The 6,000-nt window shown below is 52.6% G+C and overlaps 1 protein-coding gene across 2 annotated transcripts in view; it reads right to left on the reverse strand.

Annotated features, from left to right (window-relative positions):
• VGLL4 (vestigial like family member 4) overlaps window positions 1-2,970 on the reverse strand; it is a 91,897-nt gene extending 88,927 nt beyond the window's left edge. Inside the window, exon 1 of one of the 2 annotated variants that reach the window (XM_075432436.1) lies at window positions 2,863-2,970. The gene's annotated coding sequence lies outside the window, so the exon portion shown is untranslated. Of the gene's footprint in view, window positions 1-2,462; window positions 2,479-2,862 lie in introns of those variants that run through there. The other variant, XM_075432437.1, reaches the window with a different exon arrangement.
• Between the last annotated feature and the right edge of the window lie 3,030 nt (window positions 2,971-6,000).

A 6,000-nucleotide genomic window follows, 5' to 3' on the forward strand; every position in this document is an offset into this window, starting at 1 on the left:
GAGGTCTCTCTTCAACTTGTTGGGTGTGAACTAGAGATAGACATCTACCCAATGCCACGGAGAGAGAAAGACTGAACTTTTCAATGATGCAGAGAAAACTCTGGTACTTGAATTCACGTGTCTGCTGAAATTGCAGAGATAAGGTTGGAGGGAAAAGCAGCGGACTAATAAACAAAGCCAATTATAACAACAGAAGAGTGAGACAAGAACCACCGGACGCTCGAGAAACAACCAAGAGGGAGGACCAAAGTGAAGCAAGTGTAGATAAACACAAGTATAGGGAAAACACGATTAACTGAAGAGGATAGTGAAAGAGGTGAAAAGCAGTGGACATCTAGGAAGACACCGGCACAGCACTTCCCACCCAAATCCATCACCAGAAGTACCTAGAGAAAGAGGCTCCAGTTGAATTCAACGGCTGAAAGCTAAACTGAAGAGGAAATCCAGACACAACTTATCAGCACAACCAATAAGTTTACAGGGGAAAGGAAGATAAAGCAGCAGTTTGATGCAAACCAGGTCAACAGCTTTTATTTTTTAAGATAGGAGAGACTAAAACATATTTGTACTGTGACTGAGAAGAGTGATAAGCACATTGCATTCAACACGTGTCCTCGGCAGCCACAGTACATTTAAATTCCTTCAGCTGCACCTAGATCAGAGCTGCGACTTGCGGATACATAAATCCTGTGTTGAGATACCCACGGGAAAAGTTAACTCTAAGCGCTCAGTTCAGACTGCGATTGCCATGTAGCACTGATCATCCTTCTGCACGTACAACTCTCAGCCTTCATGGAGAGCTTAGGCTACTTGGCCAAAGGAATCACCCAAATGCCACTTAAAAAAAAAAAAAGTATTTATTCAGCCCTTTGGGGTTTCTTTACCACGCTTGTTTTGCATGCAGAAAATATGTTTGAACAGGCCATGTCTTCTGAAGAAATGACTATTTAAGTTATCACACAGAAAATTACAAGCTTAAAGCAAAGCTTTGGCATTTTACCTCGTGCTTTTTTGTTTTCTTGTTGCATAAATCTTCCTTAACAAGGTAACATTCTAAAAAGAAAGCTATTATCAATGGTATTTGAAATAAAAGTTAACAAACATAAGAAATTAAATATGAAAGTCTAACCTGACCATGCCTCGTGTCGGCAAGATTGCTCAGCCCACCCTCTGTCTCCTACGTTCTGCGGCAAACATGCCATGCAACGTCTAACCGCAGCAAGAGGAACTGCACTGAAACTGCCTTTTATAACAGAAAACTTTCAAACTCATCTGAAAACAAGCCAATCAACCTTCTCGTGCCTCCAAACTCCATTAGTTATCAAAGTTACAAACGCTTAAACAAGAACCTCCCGACGCTTCGTAACGTCAACGTGCTTCTTCAATTAACATGCCCCGAAGGCCCGTATTAGTGGTTTTCTACCCTGTTGTAGCTACTCGCTGTATTTAATACTACCAGACTGTCAGATCTACCTGATCCTTTCAGTACCGCTCCTGGGTGCTCATCGCGTGCAGAACTGGCCTAGTTCCTGCTCGAAGGTGGCTGTAAGAGCTAGGTGGTGGCAGCACTCCTCCCGCACCGAGCCGTCACCACGCAGAGAGGAGGAAGGCCAGCGGCACAGCACCCTACACCCAGACCCCCCGTCCCCATCCCCACAACACGCAATGCAGCAACAACTGTCCCAGCCCAACAGCCTGCTTAAAAACACCAACGCAAATAGACGGTGTAGGCACACCCAAATTCTACCGGGAGCCTAACGGACCTGACCCGTGTTTTACTTATGACTGGAAATAGCTCTTGTAACCGATTCCAAACACTGAGATTATAACTGCTGCATCAACGAGAAGAGGGAGAAATGTAGGGGATTTAAGCAAAAACCACCCTTACATCAGAAATATCCTCACAAGTGGGCAGAGTGGAAAACACAAATAAAGGCCAAGCAGTTTAGAGAAGAGCCTTTAAAAAAAAAGTTTATGTATTTTTTGAGGGAGGAGAGGCAGACTGCTGCCAGACTGCGCACGGTTTTGGATCTCAGGGTTCTGAACATCGCTGCCTGCAAAGAGAATTCCTCTCTGGTTTCACAGCCCACGGTTTGCTGCCCTGCGAGGAGCGCTCCGGGAGCGACTCCCTGCTCTAAAGCCAGAGGCAACCCCACCGGAGAAACGGCCCCGCAGGAGGAACCCTGGAGCTCCTCCGCAGCCGGCTCTCTCCGCTTTAATCGAAACACGTCCGTATGGCGCATTTAACCCTGCTGAAGCACCGATGCAGCCAAAGGGGAGCGAGCCGGCCTCGGCGCTCCCGGCTGCGGGTGGGAGCGGCTCTCGGGGCCCCGCTCGCCGCCCCGGTGCCACACGCAGCCGGCCGGGCTCGGAGCCGCTCCGGATCGCCGCGGGGGACGCGAAGCCAGCCCGGAACCGCGCTGCTAAAGGTTGAATTGGAAACCTCCGCCGGCGGAACGCACCAGAGGCAGAGCCCAGCGCCCCGGCGGGGTTCCGCCGCGGGTCTCCTCCCTGCCTCGAGCCGTCCCCAGCCAAGGCGTCAAGATGGCAGTCAGCGCGCCCGGTCCCCGTCCCGCCGAGCGGCCGGGCTGCGGGGCCCGCGGCGGGGAGAGGCCCCCGGCCGCCGGGGGAGCGGGGCCCGGGCCCAGGCGCCGGCGGGACGCCCCTTCCCGCAGCCCGGCCGCCGCCTCCGAGGCCACTCCCCACTCCCGGGAGAGTCCCGCTCCCCTCAGCGCCCGCCCGCTCCCCGCAGCGCCCGGCCGGCCCGCGGCCCACCGCTCCCCGCCCGCCGCCTCGAACTTTCCCGGCGCCCGCCCGCCCGCCCGCTCACTCACTCACTCACTCACTCACTCACTCACTCACCAGCGTGCTCCGGGGCAGCGGCCGGCGGAGGGCGGGCGGCGGGGCCGGGGGGCGGAGGGCCGCTCGCTTCCTCCCGGGCCGGGGCGGCGAGCCCGGGAGCGGAGCAGGCACCGCTGGCCCCGCTGCAGGGGCCCGGGGAGGAATCCCAGGCACGACGGGATCCTCCCCCGAGCAGGTGGGGAGAGCGGGGCGGCCCCATTGGCTGGGCTCGCCGATGAGGTCAGCATAATTAGGGTAATGAGGCGCTGACATCACATCCTCGCAGGTAGGCGAGGAGGAAGCGGGAGCGGCGCCAGGCCCCGCCCCGCGCCGCCGCCGGGCCCGGGGAGCGGCAGGGCCGGGCCGGGGGGGGGGGTGGAACGGGGCGGCCGCGCTGCGGGAGCGCAAACCGGGGAAGGCGGGCGGCGAGGGGAGCGCTGCCGCTCGCCTGACCCCGCTCCGCGCTTTGAAGAGCTTTTCTGGCACCAGTAACAGAACACAGTGGCCAAGCGGCTGCTCGGAGCGGAGCTCCGCGTTACAGCGGGCCCTCAGGCAGCGTCTGGCTGCGTGGCCACGCACGCACGTTCCGCCACACCGCCGAGCAGGGTTTCCAAGGTGAGGAGGGCGGCACCGCAGGCCCGAGGAGCCGCGAGGGCACGGCCCCAGGCTGGAGGCGCTGGGTCGGAGCGGGGCTGGTGTTGGCCCGGTTTCCCGCTGGCAGCCCTCGCCCCACGCGTGCTGTCGCAGAACCCCTTCTCGCAGCCGACAGGGCTTCTTCGGCCAGCGGAGGAAACGGCCCAAAGCCAGGCCCGGGCAGAACGACAGCCCAGCTGCCACCGTGGCCACGAGCGCGCTCTCCTGCGCTTCCAGCGCGGGAGCTCCCCTTCCCCACCACAGAAGGTCCGACAGGGTGCCACCGGCCAGCACGACCCGGACCCTCCAAACCGGATGACGGCGACAAGCAACGAGCGCGGACCCAGCGCCTCGCTGCCACCGCGCCCGCGGTCGTTTCCACCGACCGGCAGCACTGCTCCTTCCAAGCTCGACGTTCTGAAGCTTCGAGCAGTTTGGGAGCACGTCTTGCTAAAACACGCTGCCTGGTCTGAGTGAGTGAAAGAAATGAAGCTGTCAAAGCTTACGCCTACCAAACAGCCACTTCTCAGGAGCTGAGCTGAGACTTTACCTACGTACCCCGAAGAACCTGGTAATGCTGGTTTTCGCAATAGGCATTTTAGCTTGCATAAATTAATTGTAATTAATTAGCAGGAGGATATGGAGAAGCACTGTACTCATGTTCTGCTGCCCACTGCGAACATCAGTCACCTTCTAGAGAAGATTAGGCCCCTTAATGTTACATTTTACCTCTGCAAACGCCACAAGGAACTGAGGTTTCTTCCTCTGGCTCTTGGCGTCCAGTGCCAAGGGACAGAAAGGGACCACCAGTCAGCCTGAGCCCCACCACAAAAAGCTTTAGGGTTGGAGATTTGTGGTGGAACCTGAAAAGAGCGCAGGGCAACAGAAACACCAAGTGTCTTAGCCCAGTTCTGTTCCTGGTCATTCACCTGCTCAGCTCCTCCTCCCTTCTCTCAACGTGACAGATGTATAGGCTAGTAAATGCCCAAGTATATAAATGACAGCACGACGGTCTGTCTTCTCTCAAGAAAAAGAAGTACCACGACACAGCAAGGTTTATTTCAGATCCCGAAACTGGGATTTATGTATGAAATAGTGGAGGGAGCCCAACTCCCACGCTTACCCAGAGGTGCAGCCAAAGCAGCAGCCCAGCCAAGCGGGGTGGGAGGCTGCACGGAAGGGAAGGGAGCGGTCAGGGACGGATCCACACACTCTCCATTTTGATTCCCTGAAAGATTCGGAGTCCATGAAGGGTCTGTGCTGCCCAATTCCCATTTAATAATCTACCAAAATCAGACAAGAGTAACTGATATTGCAGTGTTTTCATATTCTTGCAAGGACAGGTCATGAGATCTCAGGGCCATCAAGAGCTAGCCAAAAACACATTCCAAACACTAAATGAAGCCCAGATTCAGACTCACCACACTTAGTGTCTCTAACAAAAAGATTTTGGTTGCTAAAATACTGAAAGGCAAATAGTCTAATAACAACCATAAACATTTATTTTATACATTTCTTAAACTCTTTATGACATTTATAACAATATACTATATATAACAATATATAGTAATATTTATAGCTTTTAAAAGTTGATATTGTATTACTAGACTACTGGAAAATATTTTCATACCAGCAATCAGAGCAGGAGTTTGATGATCTAATCTTTGGAAACATGGTAGTCAAAATAGTAATGTAAAAATTGTTTGAGAAAAACAATAAAAATACCAGACAAGAAAAATACTATGAAATATGGAAAACAAAACCACATGCACTGAAAAAAGAACTGAAAGGCATTGGTATGTATCATGAGAATGAACTGCTGCAGACTAATTACAAACCTTTTTAGTATGTATCTTCAAGAAAAAAAAAAGTATGCCACTCCCGTTTATAACTGCTGGAGGGGAAGAGGTAGGAAAGGTTTCTTTGTTTAAAGAGACGTTGCTCCTGGGACGAGGAGGAGCTGGAAAAAGGAGAGGTCAAAACAGCTTTTGATCCTTTGGATATGCTATTACGGCTCCCAGCAAAAGTTTTAGAACAGGGTATTTATTAAATATCTAAAGCCTCTGAGGGAACGTCAGCTTTCTGGGAATGATGACCCTGTGCATTCCCATATGAACGCTGCTAGTACAGACAGACTTCCCCACTGAATCTGGGGGATAACGTTTGTGAAAACAAACAAACAAAAAAAAGTGCAAGTGGTCAAACGTCAGAAGTCTCTAAAAACGAATCTGAACAGCCAGCACACCATCACAAACCCTTGCTGAAGCTGCTGAACTCAACACATGCTAATGCTTAGCCAAGCTGTCCAAAAGGCAAATTCACCAATCAGTAAAGCAAAAACAGCGGTGTTTGATGAACCATATTTTGGTTTGCTTGGGTGTTAAAATTTGTTTTTCACTCTGCATGTACTTTGTAACTGCATGGTATCAAAGGCTGACTCAGATACCAGCAAAAACATGCTCTGCTGAAACACAAAAACTGACCGAGAGGGCCGAGGGTTTGTACCGGATCTAAACCAAAAGCAGT

The sequence above is a fragment of the Opisthocomus hoazin genome, chromosome 11, assembly GCF_030867145.1.
Source record: "Opisthocomus hoazin isolate bOpiHoa1 chromosome 11, bOpiHoa1.hap1, whole genome shotgun sequence".
Lineage (NCBI taxonomy): Eukaryota > Metazoa > Chordata > Aves > Opisthocomiformes > Opisthocomidae > Opisthocomus > Opisthocomus hoazin.